This window comes from Saccostrea cucullata, unplaced genomic scaffold (genome assembly GCF_032062105.1).
Source record: "Saccostrea cucullata isolate Sc308-1 unplaced genomic scaffold, CSIRO_AGI_Scuc_v1 ctg6447, whole genome shotgun sequence".
NCBI classification, from domain to species: domain Eukaryota; kingdom Metazoa; phylum Mollusca; class Bivalvia; order Ostreida; family Ostreidae; genus Saccostrea; species Saccostrea cuccullata.
Window position 1 is genome coordinate 26013 of NW_026928526.1, and position 8689 is coordinate 34701.

Consider the following 8689-nt stretch of genomic DNA (forward strand, 5'->3'; position numbering starts at 1 on the left):
AAGGTCATTGTATCGACGATAGAGCTTACGAAATTATGACTTTAAACGAAACTCCTTATATTCTTGTTCAATTAAATTATTTGTCATTAGCCTACCTCGGTTTAGAAATTGTTCATAGGTAGGCTAGAGCATGCTCTTGCATATCGAATCAACTTAATAATATAAACTATGTATGCAGGTGATGATACAAAGACCTTGGTATTTGATATCCGGATTAATAAGGCCTAGTCTAATTCGAGTGCGCATGACTTTTGCGCAGCCTTTTAATTTCACACAAATGCGACAGAATACTTTTCTGAATATTTTGATTTTGATGTGAAATTAACATTATCTGAAACGCCTACTGATCTGAATATGTGATTTTCTCCAAGAGCAAGTCTATTTCCTGAAGCGCTTGCTCAATGATATACTTTAACTGTATACTACGACTGATAATGACCTACATGCAAATGTATTTATCAACACAATTGTGTAGATTACTGATTGGATGATAGCTACATGTTATCAATTGAAGTCCTGCTTTTTCCATATTCCGTCGCCGTCAACGAGTAATATTCAATTCGAGCGAGCGATTCCCTTCCAAAAATAAATGGCGGGTTTAAAAAACGGTTTGCGTAGGTACCAGTCCTGTCACTTGTTATGATATTATTGGATTTAAACTTGAAATATTAATAAATATATATATTTCTTTTATTTAAAAAGATCTTCAGGGTAAAATCGGGGTAAATTCCTTAAATACAACACTCAAGTGAAGAATCCCTAATTTGTCCAAGGAAAAAAAATCTACTTTCATTGTTGTTCAATGTGGTGAATGATGAGTAATGAATTTTAGTACATATATTTATAATATTAAATAAATAAATCATTAATTAATTGCAGTACAAAATTACACGTAAAAATTAAATACTAGCAATCGGTTTAAAGCTGTTACCATGTCACGTTTTTATTTTGGGGGTCGCAGTCGATATCACGAAACTCGATAAGATTCGTCCTTATGTAGCTTAGAAAATCTTCAATAGCTTCACTTGCATTCAGGCAATGGATTCTATAGTTGATAACACCTTTTTCCCGTGAAGAACAATGAAAAAGACACAAGTGTGCATTCATTTTTCTAATCAACATCCTGGCACTATCAGCCCTTCTTAAAACACGTATATACGCAGATGACAATTTAGAAGAAGCTAGATCCTGAGAAACGGAAAATGATCTGGATGCACATTCAATATTATACAATTTACTATAATCATCTATATAATTTAATTTGACGTTTGACGAGCAGAATTTTTCATACAAAATGGGCACATCGTCAATATCAATTACAAAGGTGTCCATCTTCATGCTTACAGTAATCTTTATTCGTTGCTGAGTGAAAAGTAATACCTATATACGTGCCCTTATTTACAGGACAATTTATATGTTTTGTTGATTTTAACTGCTTACCGTACATAATTTGTTTTCCGTGTATTCTAAAACAAAAGTAAAACATTTTTGGAGAACGTTCTTTGTAAAGGTATATATATATGTTTTATTTGTTTCTTAGATTGAGTATCTCGTTTTATCGAGTTATTTAAACAAAAAAATCTATGATTGTTAGTACAGGAGTTAAAATAATATATAGTCGTTGCAGAAAAAAGTAGGCGTGTATAACCCTTGTAATCGTTTTTTTTACGCTAACTGCAACGTTAATTCATTTACTAACAAAAACAAATTATTGCTTATATACATTTAAACATGAAGAAATAATTATTTAATATCATGGGATTTTTATTCGATGATATATTGTACTATTGATATGAACGTCATTGTACGTTTAAATAATGGAAGTCATGGGACAGCAGTTCAAGTTGGTCAAGAAATCTGTATATACTGAGGTACAAATATGTAATAAGCTATATGTGGAAACTTTAGTATTGCTTCATTTGTTGACCAAGATAATTTTTAGCACATATTTTTTCAAGAAAAAAAATACTGTAGTTCTTTTGATTAACGTTGATTTTTTTTATCGGTATTAAACATAATATATGTAAGGGAAAAAGATAGAGACTTTGTAAATATATCATGAGTTACTAAATCATTGAATTTTCAATGATTTAGTAAGTCATGATAATTAGATACCATATGATGAGATATACGACAGATTTCTGATGGGAAACTCCAAGCACACATGGAAGATAAAATCTTAGAAACCATTAAAATGCATAATAAATGATTATTTTCTCTCTAATCAAAGAAATATTTTATGTACCGGGTTATTTTCATTTATATTTATAATCAAGATGAAAAATTGTTTGAACGGAATTCAACTTTTACTTTATTATCATTATTAAAATCCATTATGATATTATTATTTTTTCTTAGAAAGCGGTATGCTTAGAATTTGCAAATGCAGAATACAAAACCAGATATCAGAATGGATAGAGAAGGAATGTCATTTAGAGCTTCTGTACAGGATTAGTCTCCATGGGTGTACCCCTCAGAAGTTCCACTCACTATGTGACAACAAGGGACCTACGGTGACTATCTTCTACAACACTGACAACAATGTGTACGGCGGTTACGCTTTCACAGAGCTTGAATAGTAGTAACAAATGGATAAGAGACGAAAAGTCATTTCTTTTTAAGATTCTCAGTAACGATAAATGGAAACCCATAAATTTCCTTTAATTAAATCGACTGCAGGTTCAAATGTTGCAGTGTACAGCATTCATGGACCTTGGTTCGAAAATTTAAGATCCTTTTGTGGTTCTTGAGAAAACATCTGGGCATTATTCACTGTACACAGACGGCTTATTTTGTGGTAGTCACTATGATGTTGGTGAAGAGAACACGCAATCAATAGCGAACGGACATAATAATGTCTTCGACCTAGAGGTATACCTCGTTTAAGGTAATAAATGAAAGATTTATTAACATTTCTTGTCTTCTACATATCTAAGATTAATTTTAATGTTGTATTAAAGGGTTAAGACTCCATGATCTTATTCGTTACAGTGATAATTCATAATTGTAATCAAAAAAGTGGTTGACACTTAATATTGTTCCAAATGTGCTTTATTAAACAGATGGACCAGGAATCTGTTATCCTTGGAGAGAGCCACCTGTCTGGGAATTAGTGGTAATATACTATCGTTTATAAAGAATTTCAGAAGCTTTATATCAAATTAATAGTTTTCTTTTGCAACTTTTAAACACATAATACAAGAAAAGTATCAACATTTTTTTAGCTAAAGGAAGATAATTCAAATTACTAAAAAATAATATAATTATTAAAATTCTAGGAGTAGCTTTATTGTAATAACTTGGGTTGCCTAGGAATTTTCGTTTTTATCTCAGTAACATCAATATATGTTTCATTATTTACTTTAATATCTGTTTCGTGTCTGAGTCGAGATATCCTTCCATCGACAAAATAAAAGAATAAAAAAATACTACAGATATATGCATTCTTTTTTTTTTACTGTTTACGTCTCCATAAATTATGCAAGTGTAAAATGAGAAGTTCATATCTAGTTTCACTAGTAAAGAAAAAAAAAATCACTATTGTTTATTTTATCAGCTTAGGTAATATTTAATCCATTTCTATTTAAGGTAGAATTATGTCGGAAAAATCTTTGATTTTTGAACTTTTAAAATGATTGATTAGCACGTGCACTCGCTTATCAATCAATTAAAAGCACATGACATGTTTCCTTGTCATCAAATGTAGTGCTTTTTTTTAGTGAATTTAAAATTTCGTATTCGACAGAAAAACTGGTATTGTCCCAAACCATTAAAAAATATATAATTACGAATATTTACGAAGAATAATAAAGAGGAATGCATTTCATTTCATAATAGTGATCACAAAATTTACACACAATTAAGATTCTGCATTTATAAGACATGAGATAAATCCATCCTTAAGATTACTTCCATGCTTTTGTTTGCTTTCAAATTTGGGAAAAAAAAAGCTTTGGAAGAAAGCAATTTTAATAAAATTATCATTGTTTACATAAGCAAAATAATTATTGCCTAATTGATAATTTAATAACGAATAATGTTAATAGGCATACACTGAAAATTCTATTATAATTTCATTTATATTGAGAATGTTTAATGTCATAACCTAATGGTAAACTAGGAAAACATTTATCGTTGTAAGCAAGCCTTTTTTATTTATTTTACATGATTGCATGTGCATCCACATGTAAGAAATATCATACAATCATTTCAATAACCATAAAGAAAAGAGTTTGTTCATTTTTTCTATCGGAAAAATCGAGTTTTCTTCACTTCTCCTTTTTTTAAGACATTTATTGGACTTAAAAACTACGTAGTGACTTGGCCCCTAGAAGAAGTTGAAGCCTGAAGCAAACATCCTGCTAGTTGGACAAATTGGTGCTGGGAAATCAAGTTTGTTGAATACTTTCAATTCTATATTTAAAGGAGAAATGACATCACGGGGCCCGGACAGGAAGTTCTGAACACAGCCTAACGACAAGTGTAAAATCGCTTTAAATTTTCCCTCTCGAGTTCTGCAATTGTTGTGAAAAACGACTTTTTTGTATAATTATGCTATCATTTGTTTGAATTAAATTCACTTAATTTTATATGAGGGGGAATTTTTCCCTTCAATTATTTTATACAAGCACCATACTTACGCAGTTTTAGCAATTATAAGAAAATATAACATATTCTTGTATATTAACCGGTTTACTGATAATTTTCTTAAATGGAATTGAATGAAATTTGTTTTGTTTCAGTTTAACAAATTTCGTATCAGGCATCCTGCCACAAAGAAGTTTTTAAACTTCAGATTGTGCGACATGCGAGGATTGGAAGAAAACTTGTGTATTAAATATGAAGATATGGCTTTCAGCATGGACGGAAATTACCAAACAACTACAAAGTTTGTGTCTTTAATGTACAAATGTATTTATCAATTATTCTTAAAGGGAAAAATAAGTTTAATTTATAATAAAAAAGACTAAATATGTTCTACTTGTATATACCACGATACACTTTAAAATTTAAATACATTTGTTACATGTGTAATATCACCTTCATTCGACTTAAAATGCAATTTCAAAGGATAAATATATGTACGTGAATTATATGAATACTAATACAAATGTCCTTATTTCCAATAAGAACAGGACAATATTTGTACCAATCTACGGGGAACACTCTTCATTTTTGGATCACCTGAGCCGACGGCTCAACTGACTTTCGATCACCTTTTCCGTCGTCCGTTTTTTGTCCGTCTGTCCGTTGTTTAAAATTTTCACATTTTCGACTTCTTCTCAAGAACCACTGGGCCAATTTTACCCAAACTTGGCACAAAGCATCCTTGGGTTAGGGGAAATTCAAATGGTTAAAATGAATGGCCAAATCCCCCCCCAAGGGGAGATAATTAAAAAAGACAAAAATAGAGTGGGGTCATTAAAAAATCTTCTTCTCAGAAAAGCTGAAACTTATATGAAAGCATCCTTGGGAAGTGTAGAATATAAATTGTTCAAATCATGACCCCAGGGGGTAGGGCGGGGCCACAATGGGGAATCAAAGTTTTACAGATAAATATATAGGAAAAAAATCTTTGAAAAACTTCTTCTCAAGAACCACTGGTCCAGAAAAGCTGAAACTTTCATGGAAGCATCCTGGGGTAGTGTAGATTCTAAATTGTTTAAGTCATGACCCCTTGGGGTAGAGCGAGGCCACGATAGGAATCAAAATTTTTTATAGAAATATTCAGGAAAAATCTTTGAAAATCTTCTCCTCAAGAACCACTGGTCCAGAATAGCTGAAACTTATGTGCACAAAGAAGCATTCTGGAGATAGTGTAATTTCACAATGTCTAAATTAAAATCAGTGGGGTAGGGTGGGGTTGCAATATGTATTACAAGAGGGAAATCTTGTAAAGAACAAAATGGTTGATGCTTCTCAGGTGAGCGATGTGGCCCATGTGTCTCTTGTTGTTAATGATATATATGCATGGATGTGACTACATGTAGCTAACAATTTTCATTAATGAATATCCAATCTATTCTAAGTTTAATCCTGTGGCCCAGGCCTCTGTTGACACTCCTGGGTTTCAGAAGCATCCAGCTCTGAAAGATAAAATGCATGTAGTTGTATTCGTTGTGATGGAACACGTTTGATGTGATGTCGGAGGGAATTCTAAAAAAGCTGAGGGAAACCATAAGCATGACCATCGATAGGGGTAAATATAACAGTATTCAGATAATTATGTTTTTATGATTTAGTTAATGCCACAGATACTCGTGGGGAAGAAATCCAAATCTAAACCCCACACCACCCTAATCCCTGCTTTTAACTTATGCATGGACGTAATGGATATTTCTTCACAAATGATATTTATTAAACTAATGTATCATGAATCTCACAGGTAAAATCAGTAGTAAATGCACAAACTAATTGTTCCATAGAAAAAATATCCAACTTTTCAGTATAAAAGAGATAATATAAAGAAGGGTATTTTTATGAAACGCCTATTTTGCCTTTGTTGTTGTTGTTGTATTAAATGTTCCTATGGTATACACGATAAAAATTGTTTTATATGAATCATATAAACTAGTTTAAAAACGCTTTTCAGTTACAAGTGAGTACCGTGTAAGGGAATGTAATGTGCATAGAAATCTGACAACTATTTTCTGAGCCTGATAGTCTTACAGCTGTGTAGTACATGTAGGTAGCTCGAGTTCTTCGGGTTTATTGTAAAAAGAGTTATTTTTGCGGCTCTGCCTCAGTTCAGAAATGGTATATGTGACTGTGGCCATAGCCGTTCTTATCAGATTATGGCGCACAAGATGGTATTAGCGTGTTAGTGTATTAATCTATCTATAACATTGTTCTGCATTCCGTTTTAATGCCATGGGAAAGAAGAGTGGACGGAAAGGGATATTGAAACCAAGCCATGCCTCTAAAATAATTTGATAAATATTTGAAGTAATTATTTCATAGACAATAAAGGTATTTTGTAAAAAAAAAATATCCAATTCCAATTGGAAACCGTTTCCCTTTTTTCAGTGGAGGGGATATCAGAATTTTCTTCGAATTGACCGTAAACAATAATACAAGACTGCCACTAGATTTCTTGCTGGTATCAGATTTGATAGCATTCAAGTCTCTCTTGTTATTGACATATTTTTATGCACAAAGTAATATTGTAAAATAATTGATCTTATTCACTTTGAACCTATTAATAAAGTTTTCACAATAGGTCTTTTATTGCACGTTTTATTTCTAAACTATATTTATTTGTTACCGACGTTTTTGCAATAATTCGCTTTAAAAAAAAATCTTATGCCTAAACAATTTTTCGTTTTAGGAATTCCACTTCTTGTTTATGTAACGAAGATTGACAGGATATGCCCTTTGGTTGACAAAGAAATCAGTGATGTATATTTCAGCAAACCCGTTGAGGAAATTGTAAACAAAATTGCAGATGTAATTGCCATACCAAGATCACATGTAATTCCGGTGAAGAATTATGAAAAGGAAGTTTGCTTGAAAACCAACATAAATATACTGGCTTTAAAAGCCTTGCGAAAAACTTTGTCGTTTGCCGACGATTTTCTGGAAAATCAATTTGAACTGCAGCAAGAAACCAAACGGCTTAATATTAAAGATTGAATTCCTCTTTAATAAACAAGTAATGTAGATATACCGTTGAATCTATCTACTTATTTAATTGACATAAATCTATATCCGTAGAATTATTGGATGAAACAGGAACTATATCTTATCTTCATAACAAAAGAGTGACATTTCAATAACTTTTGAAATTCTTAGAACAGCTGGCATTTTGAGAAAAATATATTATTGAAATTTGTTCTGCTATTTTTGTCATTGCACCATTTGGTCCATATGGGTGTCTATGATTCAGAAGAACTATATTCGAACATATATTATTCCTAGCTGTAAAAAAAAGGCTAAAAAAAAGGCTCTGCACCACTGCACCTCAGACTTTTGATTCTGGAACTCATATAATGAAGATTGATTTCTTGTATGATTTCTACTTGTATGCTTCATATTGAAAATCTTAGACCTTATGAGTTATACTTTTACAGTATGCTCAATATAAAAAGATGTTCTTTTTCTGCCTCCTTATATGCTCCATGTTGCTTATACCCCCATCAAGAGAGTTATAAGCAGTGTATCATTGAAACTTAGAAAAAATGTTTGTGATTGTAGTTGTAATTTGAAAAGAAATTTGAGAGTAAAAAGAAGAAAGGAAAAAATTGTGTTTTTGTGTATTTTATCATTCCTTTTTGTTAACAGATGATTTGTGTATTGAATCGAAATCTTTCAATTTAAACCCAATGGCATGCATACATGAATAAGTATTGTACCTGTACAGCAATACAAAGAATAGACTGTTTTAAAAGAATCAAATAAATCACAATGTTTTTTTTTGAAAGTCAACATTTAGGAGAGGTCATTTATTGTGATTTCTTTGGGTATTTTCTTAATATTTATAATATACATGATATGTATTTTGAGCAACTACATTTTTGACCGAGAAATATTAGAGATATATTATCTTTCATTTTTACAAAAGGTCGGAACGCTCATTTGAGATTAGGTATTAAAATACATTTGACTTGTCGGATTCAAGATCAAATTAATCAGTTGGCGGATCCAATTACCCCTTTGTTTTGAATATCAAGAAATCGTAAATATACATATT

The 8689-nt window shown here is 31.4% G+C and overlaps 1 pseudogene; it reads left to right on the forward strand.

Annotated features, from left to right (window-relative positions):
• Positions 1-1461: 1461 nt before the first annotated feature.
• Positions 1462-8230, forward strand: LOC134277859 (interferon-induced protein 44-like; annotated as a pseudogene).
• The last annotated feature ends 459 nt before the right edge of the window (positions 8231-8689 follow it).